This window comes from Phocoena phocoena, chromosome 8 (assembly GCF_963924675.1).
Source record: "Phocoena phocoena chromosome 8, mPhoPho1.1, whole genome shotgun sequence".
NCBI classification, from domain to species: Eukaryota; Metazoa; Chordata; class Mammalia; order Artiodactyla; family Phocoenidae; genus Phocoena; species Phocoena phocoena.
In genome coordinates, this window is record NC_089226.1 from 64,280,076 (window position 1) to 64,296,974 (window position 16,899).

Sequence of the window (16,899 nt, forward strand, 5' to 3'; positions counted from 1 at the left end):
ATTTCTAATTGGTTATTGTTCACATTGTTTCATTTCAGTCTATTTTTGCTTCATAATTTCCTGTTGAAATGGAAGGTGTGCATTCATCTCTGAACATTTTCAACATCCTATTTTAAAGTCTTTCTATACTCTTTTACAAATTTCCAGTGGAAATTTGAGAAAATTTCTGATCTGATGGTTAATTTCAAAGGCCATCTTTCTCACCAAGTAGCTTCTTTCATATGTTTTGGAATTATGGTTTGAGTGTTTTTGTTTGCTTTCTCTCTCTTTCTGACTTTCCTCTCATCCCTTCTCAGGATGCCACCATCTGGCCCTCTGGAGCTCAACCTAGAGCCAGGGCTTTGGATTATGATCCTCCAGCCCCAGATATTAGGGAAATGGCATATCTAGTCAAGGGCCAGTAGACAACTTGACAATCCCTGGTAGCAAGGTGTCCTCACCTCCCCAGGCTCTAATAAAGCCAGAGTTCCTAGATTGACAGCTGTTTTCTTCAACTTCTTTTCCCAAGCAGTGGAACCCACATCAGCCTCTGCTGTTAAGCCGTGAGTTTCAGTCCCTCACATTGAGGGGAGAAATTTACCCCCACAGGAGCTGAACGCCCACCCAGCTGCCGAAGTCCAGCTTCCAGACTTGGAGCCCACGAGCCTGAGACATGGGCCCCACTGATCTTACTGTGTTTCTATTTCATTTCTGGCTCATGGAGATATGTGAGGGTCCGGCTATATCTTTTTATTTATTTATTTATTTTTGGCTGTGTTGGGTCTTCTAGTTACGTCAAGCGGGGACTACTCTTTGTTGCGGGGCGTGGGCTTCTCATTCGGTGGCTTCTCTTGTTGCAGAGCACAGGCTCTAGGTGCGCGGGCTTCAGTTGCGGCATGCGGGCTCAGTAGTTGTGGCTCACGGGCTCTAGAGCGCAGGCTCAGTAGTTGTGGCTCCTGGGCTTAGTTGTTCTGCAGCATGTGGGATCTTCCCAGACCAGGGCTCGAACCCTTGTCCCCTGCATTGGCAGGCAGATTCATAACCACTGTGCCACCAGGGAAGTCCCAGCTATATCTTTTTTTAAAATCATTTTTATAATTCTAAATGTCATGGCTTGCTATGTGTTTGAAGTAAAGGGGTTTTGGGGAGATAAAAACTCACTTCCTTGTGTTGACTTCAATCTCCTCACACCTGCTTTCTGTCCCCCACCCCTCTACTGAAACCACTAAATCAAAGCCACTGATGCTGTTCAAGTTGCCAAATCCAATGCATGTTTCTCTATCCTGATCGTACTTGACTATTTGGCATCTTTTGTCATAACTTCTCCGTTCTTAGAACATCACTCTCTGCCTGGCTACCCAACAGGCTCAAGATTCTCATTCTCTTTGTCCTTTGCAGCTCAGTAGATCAGCTATTTTAAGACATTCCTTTGTCTTCTGCCATTTATTTTTGCTCACGATGTTCTGCTAAAGCCTGTTCATCTTTTGTAGGTAGTCTGTCTTTTTCCATAGGTTGCTTTTAAGATTTTCGTTTCTTATATTTGATGGTCTCCAGTTTTACCATGATGTCTAGGTAGGCATTTATTTGTATTTTGCTCGATATTTTGTGACCTGCACCTGATGGATAATGTGGATTCGGGTCCCACATTGGTGCAGAACAGGCTTGGGGTTCTAATTTATCATCGATGATTCCTTTTCCGCCTGTCGCCCAGGCCAATGGCAGACTTTATTGCTCCTTCCCCAGGCTGGTAGGCAGAGTTTTTCTATCCTCCTGTGGGGAGTAGGTAGGACTTTTATTCTAATTCCAGGCCTTGCCAGGGCTCGAGACCTCGTCTTCTGCTGCCACAGCAACATTAAAATCCCATCCCTAATGCCTAGGACCTATCCCGTCTCAGCTTCGCATCCTGCTTACCATGCTAGCTTTGGGTTCCCTTTTGATTTCTGGCACCTGGGAATGTCCCTTTGTGGTTTTCAGTCTCGGATACATCTTAAGAAAAAATTATCCAGCATTTTCTTTGTGTGAGCAGTGAGTCCTGCTTCAGTTCCGTCAGCTTGTCTTGGTTTCAAGATACCGTTTTGGAACTCAGAGCCAAAAATTTGACTCTTTCTCCTCATTGGGTTCTTTTGAGTCTTCTTTCCTGTGTCAGTAAACCTCATCTACAAGATCTAGTACAACTAAGCTGGCGAAAATTGAGTTTCGGTCAATTGAAACCAGTGTTTAATACAGTGGGGTTTGGGAATTTCTGACCTTCAGCATAAAGTTCAAGTTCCCCAAACATTCTGCTCCTATATATGTTCCTAACTCTATTTCCTGTTATGCTCTCTTATACACCCAATGCTTTTTTTAATATAAATTTATTTATTTCCTTTATTTATTATTTTTGGCTACGTTGGGTGTTCGTTGCTGAGTGCAGGCTTTCTCTAGTTGCGGCGAGCGGGGGCTACTCTTCCTTGTGGTGCGCGGGCTTCTCATTGCAGTGGCTTCTCTTGTTGTGGAGCATGGGCTTTGGGCACGTGAGCTTCAGTAGTTGTGGCACGCAGGCTCAGTAGTTGTGGCTCGCGGGCTCTAGAGCACAGGCTCTGTAGTTGTGGCGCATGGGCTTAGTTGCTCCGTGCCAAGTGGGATCTTCCTGGACCAGGGCTTGAACCTGTGTCCCCTGCATTGGCAGGCGGATTCTTAACCACTGCGACACCAGGGAAGCCCACACTCAATGCTTTTGACACACCCAAGTACCTGTTATTCTCCATATGCCCCTGAGATTTCTCACATCCATGACCTTGCATATTACCCTTTACCCAGAATACTTTTGCCATCACTTCAGGCCAAATCCAACCTGTCTTTCAAAGTCCAGTTCAACTGGTGCTCCTGCAAAGACTGGCTAATCTTATCTGCGTTTCCTCTGGATTTCTGTCACTGAAGGAGGCAGCTATGGTATAAATGACTGAATCTGTGAATTGATATCAGGACCTGGTTCTGCTACTCCTTAGCTATCTCTTATTACCTCTCTGAGCCTCAATTTTTCTTATATAAAATAGAGATAGAAATGTCTACCCCATGGAGTTAAAATTTCTTTTGGTTCTTTTGATTTTGAGTGACAACAAAACCCAACCCAAACTGGCTTCTGATGAAACAGCATTTATTGATTTATATAGGTGAAAAGTTTAGGGGCAGAGATGGCTTCAGGCATGGGTGAAGTCAAATCTCAAATGATATAATCAAGCCTCTGTATCTTTCCTTCTTTCAGTTCTGCCTTTCGCTCTGTCACCTTCAGGGTCAGGTTCAAAGAGTGGCAAGCATTTCCAGAACCCACAGTCTTCATGCTTCAAGTCCAGCAGACAAACTTGAGAATCTCTTTCTCAGAAGTCCCAACTAGGGAATTCCCTGGCGGGCCCAGTGGTTAGGACTCCGCGCCTTCACTTTCACTGCCGAGGGCCCGAGTTGGATCCCTGGTCGAGGGAATTAAGATCCTGCAATCTGTGCAGTGTGGCCCAAAAAAAAAAAAAAGTACCAACTGTATTTTCATTGCTCTCGGTGGGTCATGTTCCCATCCCTGAGGTGGTCACTATGGCCAGGAGAACTTGATGCTTGGGTTGGCTGCGGCCCAGGAGACTTGTTCTGCCTCAGACCCTTGGTGCAGCCCTGGCAGCAGCACACAGGATCAGAGTGGGTGGGTGGAGATTCTTCACTGAGAAGTTAGGGTACACTTACCAGAGGGGGAAAGGATGCTGAATGAGAATAACGGCGGATGTCCATCACAAGTATGTCGAGGATCAAATGAGATAATATAAGGAAACTGACCTCAGAAAGTCCCATCCAAATATAAATGATGATTATTCTTTGGTTATCTCTCTCTTGTGGCATGAAGCCACTCTCTTCCTTTGATTACAGCATCAAGGAAGCATCAAGTTCATGCTGTATCTCCCCTACTGCACCCTGAGCATTTAGGGAGCAGGATTTGTGTCCTAGTCATCTCTGGGCCATTTCACCACTTCTAACTCAGCACCCGGAAAATAGGAAGTACTCAAAAATTGATTACGGAGTAACTGAATGAGCCTAAAATCCAAAGCGTTCCCCAGAATTGTGCTAATCCCTAGGCCAAACTCTTGAAGGCCTGGGAGAACTTTACACTTTCATTGCAGTCATAGGTAAGTCAGCTCTAGCTTTTTTCATCGTGGGTTGGGGTTAGGGTGAGAAATAGTTTCAGGAAGGTGTGTCCTTGCATTGATTTGTTGACACGGCCAACCAAAGGCTATTCAGAGAAAAGAAAAGTCCTTCTGGTTTCTTTGTTGACTTATTTGATTTCTGGTTTATTTTTCTCTTCCTGCCCTCACTGTTAGCAGGGTGAGCTTCAGGAAAGTACAGACTGAATGAAAGAATTTCTCAAAGGCACAGACCAGCAGGACAGGTTTGGGGCTCCCTCCTGCTTCTTGAGGGCTGAGCGTCCAGGAAGTTTTGAGTTTAATTAAGGGAACTGGATATCAGATCTAGTTGAGCAGTTGGAAGACCAGCCCAGTGAATCTGTTCTGTGTCTCTGCAGTTGTATTCATTTCCTTAGATTTCCTGTCTGAACACAGAGACTGGAGCTACTGGAGCCATACTGGAGTTTAGGAAACGAACTCTTAAGAGAGAGGATGAAGGACCCAAATCACCTCTTGAAATAGTCTACAGCTGACTGCTGCTCCAAAGTTGGCCTGGACCTGCTTTTTTGGCTGATTTTGCAATAAAAACACTAACTCTTCAGCCACAAGTGTTAAGTAGGAAAGGCGATATGGTTTAACATATAAATATATGGAAGCTGTAGGGACCCACTAATTTTCAACCTGCCCTCTCTTTTGTGGTAGCAATAATCCTAATCCAGAAACCTGGGCCCTAACAGGGCAGAAACAACGGGGACAGTTTTTTTTTTTTGCGGTACGCGGGCCTCTCACTGTTGTGGCCTCTCCCGTTGCCGAGCACAGGGTCCGGACGCGCAGGCTCAGCGGCCATGGCTCACTGGGCCCAGCCGCTCCGCGGCATGTGGGATCCTCCCGGACCGGGACACGAACCCGTGTCCCCTGCATCGGCAGGCAGACTCTCAACCACTGCGCCACCAGGGAAGCCCGGGACAGTTTTTTAGAGAAGGAAAATTACATGATTATAGGTATTGTGAACGTGGACATAAGTACTTGACTGAGTTGCAGTCATTGTTGGAAACTGTTTTAGCTCCTGTATATCAAAGAAAATTGCTGATGGGCGGGGGAGTGGGAATGAGAATTGTCCAAGGGCACTGTTAGCAGGTCAGGAGTCGCCAAAGGAAAATCTGATCTGGGCGGGTCAGCAGCACCCAGCCTGCTGCTTGGTGGGCTTGAGAACACAGGCTGGGTGTTGCTTAAAAGGAACTCCCTATTCTCTATCTTCATTTCCTGGACTGTCCAAGTCAGTGCAGATTCATTTCTGGAAGGATATCCCTTGACCTTACCTCCCCTCCGTGTCTCTGTCACTTCCCCAGTTGGCATTTTATCTCTCTTCCTGACACTGGCTTCCTCTTCGGGCCTCAGCAGTGTTCTCACAACTTTTTTGCGTAACACTCTCTTTGCCTGAACCTGCTGTTTGGTCTCTCTTCCCCACAGGTAGTCACAGGTGTTCTGCCCAGGCACCTGCAGCAGCACAGCCTTAGAGAAAGGGCCTGGACTTGGAAGCTACACAGAGGTGAGTTCTAATCCTAGTTCTGCCATTTATTAACAGGATGAACTTGAGCAAGTTATTTCATTTCTCTGAGGTTTCAGTGTCCTTATCTGTAAAATGGGGATAATCTTTCTTACTGGGTTTCTATGAGGATTTGATAAGATAAAGGACCTAGGACAGTGAGCAGGTTGACCCTTTGTAAATGGCAGCTCTTGTTAAGGGTGAAGAGCAGGCTGGCGAGGACACATTGTACAAATGCCCCCTTCCCACCTCACCAGTGATAGCATCTGACCAACAGAATCAGGCGTTTACCCTAGCGGAAAACTCCTGCATAGATGGAGCCTCCACTTCCTCATTTGTAACGTGCTGTAATATTTCACAGTCGGTTAGTCAGGAAATTGTTCTTGATATCTAGCCTAAGTTCCTCCTGCTACCGTGTGTCATATCACAATTTTTAAAAAATGACACACAAACAGACCCATGAAAATGAGCAGATTTTTCTGTGAGTCAGAGGCATTCACAGGCCTTGGGTTTACTCTTATCTTCAAGAAACCAGGGAATATTTGTTGTGTGACCGCTGCAGACCAGAAACTTGTGCTGGGCTTTGCTGGGAAGCTCCAGAGAGGTGTGACAAGACTCTCTTGGGACTCATGTCTCGTTTGGACCAGTGGTCTCAGTCTCTCTCCCTCTCTTTTAATTTTTTGGTTACAGATGAATGACTAATCCTAATTTATAAAGCCTGGGAAGACAGCAAAGCAATTTGGTAGGACTGATCATGCTGGTAGCTAATCACAAATAGCAACTTGGCTCTGACAAGGATTGAAATAAAAATTGTCTTTGTCTTTGAGATTTAAGCAGAAGACACCAGCCAGCCCCATGCAGCAGATTATTTTGTTTAACTATGCGTGTGCATTTTGCAGCTAATCCTTCTTACTGGGCTATTACTATGAATCACGTCTTTTCAGCTATGTAGCGCCAGATCTCAGTGTCTGAGAAGCTCCTGTGGGAAGAAAATGTTTGCAGACTTCCACATATGTCTACCCTATGGAGGTACTCTAAAGTTGTAGGCTGAGCTGCAAACTGGCCACCTGTGGACCACAGACAGCCCGTAGATGTGTGCTGTTTGGCCCCGTAGTGTTTTGTTTTTGTTCTTTTAGTTGAATTGGTTGCCCTAATCTAAAACTCCACAAGATTCACATGATCCAGTTTTTTGGCTTCTCTTGAAAAAGGGAAGATCTGGCAACACTGAAGCTGCATTTCCTCACAGTAGTATCACCTGGGCCTGAACGGAGATGCTCCCTGCAGACAGAGGCACCGTGTCCTACTGCTTCATTCCCACTCATTTTCCTTCACGTATAGATCCTGCCTGGGCCTTGAAGGCATTTAAACTGGGGGCTCCTGGCCTGTGAAGTCCCCTTTGGTCACTGATAGCACAGCTGCTAGTGATCTGTTCCTTTGGACACTCTAACCTCTCTTCCTACACCAGAAACCAGTGTTTGTAATTTCTACAGATATCAGCAGAAATCAGTTGTGATCCCAGCATAAGTCAGTGTTTGTGATTCTTGCAGCTATGTCTTCCCTGCGTTTATAATAAATGCCGCAGTTGAAGACACGTGTCATGTTACCAGTACGTTCTCATGTGAGGATCAATGGCATGAACCCCTATTTGAAATTTGCCTCACCACACTGTTTCTAGGTTGTTCAAAGTCCAGGGGGCTTCTGTCTGGGCAGAGGAACATTCTCTACAACTTCCGGTATAACTGATGCTCAATTTATCCAATTTATATGCCTAATAAACAAACAAAACTAATAAATTTTGGGGGGGAGGGTTTCATTTTACTTTATTTTTTCTTTAACATCTTTATTGGAGTGTAATTGATTTACAATGGTGTGTTAGTTTCTGCTGTATAACAAAGTGAATCAGTTATACATATACATATATCCCCATATCTCCTTCCTCTTGCGTCTCCCTCCCACCCTCCCTATCCCACCCCTCTAGGTGATCGAGCTGATCTCCCTGTGCTATGCAGCTGCTTCCCACTAGCTATCTATTTTACATTTCGTAGTGCATATATGTCCATGCCACGCTCTCACTTTGTCCCAGCTTAGCCTTCCCCCTCCCCGTGTCCTCAAGTCCATTCTCTACATCTGCATCTTTATTCCTGTCCTGCCCCTAGGTTCTTCAGAACTATTTTTTTTTTTTTTAGATTCCATATTCATGTGTTAGACTAAGGTATTTGTTTTTCTCTTTCTGACTTGCTTCACTCTGTATGACAGTCTCTAGGTCCATCCACCTCACTACAAATAACTCAATTTTGGTTTTTTTTATGGCTGAGTAATATTCCATTGTATATATGTGCCACATCTTCTTTATCCATTCATCTGTCGATGGACACTTAGGTTGCTTCCATGTCCTGGCTACTGTAAATAGAGCTTCAGTGAACATTGTGGTACATGACTCTTTTTGAATTATGGTTTTCTCAGGGTATATCCCCAGTACTGGGATTGCTGGGTCATATGGTAGTTCTATTTTTAGTTTTTTAAGGACCCTCCATACTGTTCTCCATAGTGGCTGTATCAATTTACATTCCCACCAACAGTGCAAGAGAGTTCCTTTTTCTCCACACCCTCTCCAGCATTTATTGTTTGTAGATTTTTTGACAATGGCCATTCTGACTGGTGTGAGGTGACACCTCATGGTAGTTTTGATTTGCATTTCTCTAATGATTTGTAATGTTGAGCATCCTTTCATGTGTTTGTTGGCAATCTGTATATCTTCTTTGGAGAAATGTCTATTTAGGTCTTCTGTCCATTTTTGGATTGGGTTGTTTGTTTTTTTGATATTGAGCTGCATGTGTTGCTTGTAAATTTTGGAGATTAATCCTTTGTTTGTTGCTTCATTTGAAAATATTTTCTCCTATTCTGAGGGTTGTCTTTTCGTCTTGTTTATGGTTTCCTTTGCTGTGCAAAAGATTCTAAGTTTCATTAAGTCCCATTTGTTTATTTTTAAAACTAATACATTTTTAAAAGTTTCTTAAACTACAGTTTTACATTTAAATCCTGTTATAAAATGTTTCTTTTGGGTGAAAGTAAAAGGAAGCCCTGACTCAAAATGGCTTAAACAATAAGGAAGTGTATTATCTCACATGACATGAAGATCTGAGGTGGGATGGGCTGTGGGTATGGTGTGCCCAGGCTGCAGCTCCACTTTATTATGATTCTCTTGGTTCTGCCCTTCTCTGTGTCCTGGTAGAAGCCTCAGGCTTGTAGCAGTGTGGCTGTAGCAATGACATTATCATATCCAGACACAACAATTCAGAGAAAGTGGGACTTTTATTTCCCTTTTTTGGGACTGTGGAAACCTCTCTCAGAAGCCCCACATGGACTTTAACTCCCATCTCATTGGCCAGAGTTGTATCACATGCCTGTTCCTAAACCAATCACTGGCAAGGAGAATGGGACTGCCCGTTGGCTTTTATTAATTATCTCAGAGTGGAATGAGCGCTGAGAAGTCCATGATAATGATCACCTCATCACTTACTCAAATTCCCTTAAACAATCCAAGTTATAATCACAAATCCAATAAGACTGATTTCTCAAACACTGAAACATCCCAACACACCAAATAGCAGACAGAATCATGAAAATAAAATAATCACAAAGGCTGTAACCACATTTAAGTCTAACTTCAAAACATTAAAACCATGGATTTAATTTCTTTTTCATTACTTCTATACTTATTTGTAGAAGTAATATTTATTTTGATACTTTTCTATGTTACAGTGATTTTACTAGACCCCAAATTAAAATAATACCTTTTCATACTGGCCACGGTTGTAGGTTATTTATGTAGGTTGGGGTTATTTATAATTGATTCTTGGCTGGAGCAGGGGATTTGGTGGCACCTTCTAAACTTGAGCTGGCATGCATCAGGCTGCCCTCCCCCCTTTTATAACAGCTTTATTGTGATAAAATTTACATACCATACCGTTCATCATTTAAAGTATACAGTTCAATAGCTTTTAGCATACTCATAGAGTTATGCCACCATCACCCAATCAATTTTAGAGCATTTTCATCATTCCAATGGGAAACCCATTAGGAGTCACTCCCCGTTTCCCCACTCCTCTGAGCCCCAGGCAACCATCAGTCTATTTTCTGTCTCTATGGATTTGCCTATTCTGGACATTTCATACAAATGGAATCATACACCCTGTGGAGGCTGGGTCCCTTTTAATCATTACACTTTACTTGCTCCATCAGTGACATCTGTCATGCCTATACCTTCCATGGGGGATTTCCTGAAATTATGTATTTTATAGTTTTGCTTAGTTAGTACAGGCATACCTCATTTTATTGTGCTTTGCTTATTGCACTTCACAGATACTGTGCTTTTTATAAATTGAAGGTTTGTGGCGACCTTATGTTGAACAAATCTATCGGCACCATTTTCCCCACAGCATTTGCTCACTTCACATCTCTGTGTCACATTTCAATAATTCTCCCAATATTTCAAACTTTTTCATTCTTATTATATTTTTATGGTAAGCTGTGGACAGTGATCTTTGATATTACTATTGCATAAAAATTATGACTCACTGAAGGTTCAGGTGATGGTTAGCATTTTTTAGCAATAAAATATTTTGTAATGAAGGTAGGTACATTGGTTTTATGGACAGTGCTATTATTGCGCACTTAATAGACTACAATATAGTGTGAACATAACTTTTCTATGCACTGGGAAGCCAAAAAATTCATGTGACTCGCTTTATTGCAATATATGCTTCATTGTGGCTGGAACTGAACCCGCAGTATCTCTGAAGTATGCTTGTATTATATAATTGGTTGTACTGCCTTTGTTATGTATTTACACTGTTGTTTGGAATGATTGGAAATATAAACGTGCCTTATATATTAAGCATTCACTCCCTTCTTTTCTTCCTCCGTGCCTTCCTTCCTTTCGAAAATAAGTGTTGAGCATCTTCTCTGTATCAGGTATTGTGCCAGGCACTTGGAGTCCAACAATGAACATGCGGGTAGGCCCATCCCTTCATGACTTAGAATTGGGTGGAGGTCCTGTCCTTTCTGCTGATGACGAGGAGGCCATGCCACGTGGGTGCTGCTGAGCACCATTCCAGGACTGTTCAGGGTCCTCAGAATAGCTTCCTGCTCCTTTTCATATTTCCTATCTTCCCCTACCTCTCCTACCATCTAACCATTGACATACTATCTTCAGGTGTATACTTACCATCATTTATGCAAACTTTTCCATACATGCTTAATTATCTTATTTTCACAATAGCAACTCATGAAATACGTATCAGATTTGCTTTGCTACCAAGTTTTATTTGATGACAACACTAAGCTGTTCATTTGTTTCATATTTATATCTAGATTCTTCCCCCAAAAGAATTAAAATTGAAACAGAACACAGGTCATTTATAAATAGCCAAGGTATAGATGTTAACAGCTAAGAAAATCTTTCTTATAGCTGAGCACTAAATTTATCTTGGACCAGAAAAAGAATGCAAACAAATTTGCATCAATGGAGAGACTTCTGAATGGTGATAGATGATTCAAATAAAGATTATAAAAGAGGAGAGATTATAATCGTAGGTTTGGTGTGGGGTTCAAAATTAAGGAAGCAGAAGGTATATTAAATAACTATATTTTTACATTAGAATAAATAAGAGTTGGATAAAAGTGGAAAGATTTAATGCAAACTGATGTGGACTTAGAAAGAAAGATATTCATCAGGTTTGTCACCTGGAAACAACTTGACTCACTACCAAATTGATTGGCACACCCAACATCCGGATTTTGGATTCTACCATGCTCCTTAAAAAAAGCCAAGACCTTTAAAAGCATAGCCAATTCCATGTCTTGGAACAGGGAAAGACAAGGAGGAGCCTGTAACATCTGAGAAAAGGATGCTTCCAAAAATATTTAAAATAGTGCTGATTGGACACTGAAGCCAACATAACAGGGCTCTCAGCGGTCGTGTTGTGATTCTTTTGAGCATCAAAAAAGAATAATAATTACAGTTAATTATAACATTTCTAAAGTCCATGATTCAAAGTGAAAAGTTTTAAAGAGGCATATAAATAGGTAATTATAACACCAAATGGGACTTCCCTGGTGGCGCAGTGGTTAAGAATCCGCCTGCCAATGCAGGGGACCCAGGTTCAATCCCTGGTCTGGGAAGATTCCCACATACCGCGGAGCAACTAAGCCCGTGCACCACAACTATTGAGCCTGCGCCCTAGAGCCTGCGAACCACAACTACTGAAGCCTGCATGACCTAGAGCCTGCGTGCTGCAACTACTGAACCCGCATGCCACAACTACTGAAGCCACAACTACTGAAGCCCTCTGCAACAAGAGAAGCCACCGCAATGAGAAGCCTGCACACCGCAATGACGAGTAGCCCCCACTCGCCACAACTAGAGAAAGCCTGCGCTCAACAACAAAGACCCAACACAGCCAAAAAACAAAAAGAAACAAACAAAAAACACCAAATGAGGCTAAATATAATAAAATATATTTAAATTCTTGTTAATTTTCAAAGTAGGTATTACTGTTTTTGACCGCTTTGTTTCTTCTGGTAAATACATTTCATGTATTTCTGGGGCTCAGGGCAGGCCACCTCAAAATGTACCTCAATGGCATATAGATTATTTTGAATTAAAGTTACTTAAGAAACGGCCAACATAAGAGGGACACTCTGACCCTCCCCTCGGTCTCCCTGAAAGCAGGAAATCAGTCTCTCATGTGAAAGGTGCCCTCCCTGCATCTGGAGGTAGAAAGGACCCTTATTACTAGAGGTAAGGAAGTCAGGCCACGGAGCCTGTATAGACAAACCTGTTACTTCTTTAATGTACTCCCCCAAGCCCAACTCTGTTTAGATTCTTCACTAACTGAGCAGCCAACACATAAGTTTCTTTGTCCTGTCACTTCTTCACAAATTTATTGTTTTGTTTTGGTTTTTTGTCTAAAAGGTATAAAAGTTGCCTGCTTTGGCCACTACTTAAGTCTCATTTCTATGGCACCTCCAAGTGCATGAATTAAAATTTGTTTCTTTTCTCCTGTTAATCTGTTTTGTGTCAGTTTTATTATTAGTCCCACAGGAACTCAAGTGGGGTAAAGGGGAAATTTCCACTTCCCCAACAGTATAAAGTATAAGTATATATTTCCCTCAGTGTAATGAGGGACGAATGTATACAGGGAACAAAAGTAAGCCAAAGAATTATGTAAAAACCAGAAATTATACTAAGAACAGGAAAATAGGATTAACCTGATGGTCACATAATAACCAGGTAAACAGGGGGTCTGATAATGTGTTACAAGATGGGGCATCAATCAAATATCATAAGGAAAGAAAGCTGACTCGCAAGTTTCCATCCTTTGTTTCCTGGGAAGTAAAATCTGCTGATGATTCTACTAATGTATCAAAGGTTAGATGAGGGAGAGATGGGGAAAGATTGGAAATATGAGAAGGAGCAGGAAGCTATTCTGAGGACCCTGAACAGTCCAGGAGTGGTAAACTCAGCAGCACCCACATGGCATGGCCTCCTCAAGTCATCAGCAGAAAGGACGGGACCTCCACCCAACTCTAAGTCCATGAGGGGAAGCGCCAACTCGCATGTTCATTATTGGACTCCCAGTGCCTGGCACAATACCTGATACAGAGAAGATGCTCAACACTAATTTGTGGAAGGAAGAAAGAAAGAAGAAAAGGAAGGAAGGCACTGAGGAAGAAAAGAAGAGAGTGAAGAATGGAAGATTTTTTTTTTTCTTTTTGACATTGCTGATTTTCCCTCCATTTTTATTGAGGTATAATTGACAAATATAAATAGTATATGTTTAAGGTATATGACCTGAATTTTTTTTTTATAAATTTATTTTATTTTATTTTTGGCTGCGTTGGGTCTTTGTTGCTGCGTGTGGGCTTTTTCTAGTTGCGGTGAGCGAGGGCTACTCTTTGTTGCGGTGCACGGGTTTCTCATTGTGGTGGCTTCTCTTGTTGCAGAGCACGGGCTGTAGGTGCAGAGGTTTCAGTAGTTGTGGCTCACGCGTTCTAGAGCGCAGGCTCAGTAGTTGTGGTGCACGGGCTTAGTTGCTTCGCGGCATGTAGGATCTTCCCGGACCAGGGCTTGAAACCGTGTCTCCTGCATTGGCAGGCAGATTCTTAACCACTGCACCACCAGGGAAGCCATGACTTGATGTTTTGATATATGTATACATTGTGAAATAATTCCTCCAGTCAAGCTAATTAACATAGCCATCACCTCACGTAGTTACCAGTTACCATTCTTTTTTGGTGGTAAGAACACTTAAGATCTACCCTCTTAGCAAATTTCAAGTATACACTGCAGTATTGTTGACTATATTCACATTGCTGTACATCAGATCTCCAGAACTTATTCATCTCGTAAAACTGAAACTTTGTGCCCTTGATCAACATTTCCCTACTTCTGCCTCCCCCCAGCCCCTGGCAACTATCATTCTACTCTTTTTTTTTTTGCAGTATGCGGGCCTCTCACCATTGCGGCCTCTCCCGCTGCGGAGCACAGGCTCCGGGACGCACAGGCTCAGTGGCCATGGCTCACGGGCCCAGCCGCTCCGTGGCATGTGGGATCTTCCCCGACCGGGGCACGAACCCATGTCCCCTGCATCGGCAGGCGGACTCTCAACCACTGCACCACCAGGGAAGCCCCAAATGTATATTTATTATAAATCACGATGTCACATAGCCAAAGCACCATTCTTTTTTTTTTTTTTTGCCTTCGTACTTCTGTGCATGCAGCTAGCTACCTCTTTCTTTCTGGAATGTCCTTCCTTCTCTTCTACAGCTATCTGTGAACTTTCACTAATTCTCAAGACTCAATCTCCATGTCTAACAAGGGCTTAATCTCTGAAATATACAAACAGCTCATACAACTCAACAACAAAAAAACAAACAACCCAACGGAAAAATGGGCAGAAGACCTTAATAGACATTTCTCCAAAGGAGACATACAGACAGCCAGTAGGCACATGAAAAGATGCTCAACATCATTAATTATCAGAGAAATACAAATCAAAACTACAATGAGGTATCACCTCACACCGGTCAGAATGGCCATCATTAAAAAGTCTACAAATAACAAATGTTGGAGAGGGTGTGGAGAAAAGGGAATCCTCCTACACTGTTGGTGGCAATGTAAGTTGGTACAGCCACTATGGAAAACACTATGGAGGTTCCTCAGAAAACTAAAAATAAAATTACCATATGATCAAGCAATCCCACTCCTGGGAATATACCCAGACAAAACTGTAATTCAAAAGATACATACATACATACATACACAATAGTGCTGTTCACAGCAGCACTATTCACAATAGCCAAAACAAGGAAACAAGCTAAATGTCCATCAACAGATGAATGGATAAAGAAGATGTGGTACGTATATACAATGGAATACTCAGCCATAAAAAAGAACGAAATAACGCCATTTGCAACAACATGGATGCAACTAGAGATTATCATACTAAGTGAAGTAAGTCAGAAACAGAAAGACAAATGCCATATGATATCACTTATATGTGGAATCTAAAATATGGCACAAATGAACCTATCTACAAAACAGAAATAGACTCACAGACATGGAGAACAGACTTGTGGTTGCCAAGGGGGAGGAAGTAGGGGAGAGGGAGAGGGATGGACTGGGAGTTTGGGGCTGGTAGATGCAAACTATTACATTTAGAATGGACAAACAAGGTCCTATCACATAGCACAGGGAACTATATTCAATATCCTGTAATAGACCATAATGGAAAACAATATAAAAATGAATGTATATATGTGTATAACTGAGTCACTTTGCTGTACAGCAGAGATTGGTACAGCATTGTAAATCAACTATACTTCAATAAAATGAAAAAAAAAAGACTCAATCTCCACATCTGAGAAGCTTCTCCTAACTCTATCCTCATCCCTATTCTCAGCGGGTCAGGCTGACATGGAGTTTTCATGCATTCCATGGGGCAGTAGATATGGCCTTGGTCTCAGTGACAGATGATTAAATCAGGGTTTTCATTGCAACATGGCGTTCAGCCTAAACTCCAGCTAGTGATGTTGGAGGAGGCTTTCAGAGTTAACCCTGTCACACAATTCTTACAGTTACAAGATCAGATTTTGCTGCTTTTGCACCTTGAGCAAACCACCCAACCCTAAGGCCTCAGAAGGTTTTGTCCTTGTTGGCATCAGAATTCCATTATTCTCCTCCTTCCTGTTTTTCACGACTGCCCCTCCCCTTTGGATGGGCTTTAGTGACTATGCCACGCTTTCACAGCTGTTATTTTATTTGATCCTCACAATAACGCCATGAGGCGGAGAGATCTGTTTTCACCAGCTGAGGAGACTGCAATTTGTCCTGGTTCTGAGAACTTGAATCCTGGTATCGGTTTATGAAACTTCCCATGGAACCAGAAGCTTCCTCTCAGGAAAGCTTTGGGGTAATGGCAGTCACAAAGATGCTATCAGCCCCTGAGTGGCCAGGGACCGGACACCACTCCCACATCTGCCGGCTTCAGCACAGTTGCTCAGCATTTCTGCTTCTTGTTGCCAGATTGTGCCCACTGATTACAGGGCATTTCAGTGATGGGATAAAATTCATATTTTATTTAAAAATTTTCTCCGCCTGTTTGGTCCTCTTCCTTCCGCTTTAGTGTGTGTTGTGCATCTGTATTACCCAGACCTCCTGAGGAGAATTTTTTTTTTAATTTATTTTATTTATTTATTTTTGGCTGCGTTGGGTCTTCGTTGCTGTGCACAGGCTTTCTCTAGTTGTGGTGAGCGGGGACTACTCTTCGTTGTGGTGTGCGGGCTTCTCATTGCGGTGGCTTCTCATTGTGGAGTACGGGCTCTAGGTGCGCGGGCTTCAGTAGTTGTGGCACATGGGCTCAGCAGTTGTGGTTCGCGGGCTCTAGAGTGCAGGCTCAGTAGTTGTGGCGCACGGGCTTAGTTGCTCCGCGGCACGTGGGATCTTCTCAGACCAGAGCTGGAACCCATGTCCCCTGCATAGGCAGGTGGATTCTTAACCACTGCACCACCAGGGAAGCCCTAGGAGAATGTTTTCCTTCTTAATCTTATAAGGGGTCATGATGACCCGCTTCGTATGTGCAGATCTGATTGTGTCCACTGTCAGTATGTCTTTTGGTGTAGAACCCTTTGTCTCAAAAACTTATATACCTGTGCTTTGACCTCTAACAGGCA